General features: G+C 47.4%; 1 protein-coding gene across 1 annotated transcript in view; it reads left to right on the top strand.

The window, feature by feature from the left end:
- ABCC12 (ATP-binding cassette, sub-family C (CFTR/MRP), member 12) overlaps positions 1-1,007 on the top strand; it is an 80,289-nt gene that overhangs the window by 16,415 nt on the left and 62,867 nt on the right. The gene's annotated exons all lie outside the window — the stretch shown is intronic.

Below are 1,007 nucleotides of genomic sequence, written 5' to 3'. Positions count from 1 at the left end.
CTTTAACTTGACCAGATAATGCCAAATTGCTTTACAAATTAGTTACACAATTTATATTCCCACCAGGGGGGCTTAAGAGCTGCAGTGCTCCATACCTGTCTCTTATACACATCTAGATGTGTATAAGAGACAGATATATAATAATAAGGCCCTCGTTTGCAAGTGGCAGAGAACAACTCAACATACCTTAGGTAAAAAAGGAGAATTTATCTGTAGAGTATGAGGAAGGGGCTGTCATGGGGCCCTAGGGCAGGAATAGAGGGAGGCCTCAGGAAAGGACTAGGACTAGGCATGGGAAACCCTCAGGGATGATGCTCTATGGATTGGATTTAGGTGGCTGGAGAATGGGGTGGCTGGCTTGGGGACTGAACAGACATCGCAAAAAGTGTCCTCTCCATCTGGGTTGTTGGTTTTCATTTGGGGCAGCAGTCACAGAAGTGTGGGGAATGTGGGCCTGTCCAGATGTGGCTGGTCCTGGGGGATGGCTTTGTTGGAGTTCTCTGACCAGTGGGTATCAGGATGGAGGGGATGTGGATGCATAGACTCCTGGGGATCTGAGAGAATCTGAAAGAAGAAGGGGTGTGCGCGTCTGTGTGCACAGGCCTGTGTGGGTGTATGTGCAAGGGTGTGTGTGTGCATGTGTGTGGATGTGTGTGCACGTGTGCATCTGTGTGGATGTGTGTATGTGCACGCGTGTGTGTGTGTGTGCATGTGTGTATGTCAGTCAAACTTCACTCTGAGTAATACTAAGAAAGAAAACCCATTTTCTTGGGGCTCTTTCCCTGGGCTGGGACTCAGCCTTGGTCACCGGGCTGGCTCCCAACCGAAACCACACCATAGGGTTTTCTGCTCTCGGCCAACCCAACATGAGAAACTGGGACTTATACACATCTAGATGTGTATAAGAGACAGGTAATTATTGATATGGTTGGGTTTAAGCCTACTGGCTTGCTATTAATATTTGTCTTCTATTTATTCCTTTTGTTTTTTATTCTTCTGTCCCTCCT

Source organism: Mandrillus leucophaeus, unplaced genomic scaffold (genome assembly GCF_000951045.1).
Source record: "Mandrillus leucophaeus isolate KB7577 unplaced genomic scaffold, Mleu.le_1.0 Scaffold348, whole genome shotgun sequence".
Taxonomy (NCBI): Eukaryota; Metazoa; Chordata; class Mammalia; order Primates; family Cercopithecidae; genus Mandrillus; species Mandrillus leucophaeus.
Note: the sequence above shows the minus strand (reverse complement) of the source record. Positions and strands in the feature narration are given on the sequence as shown.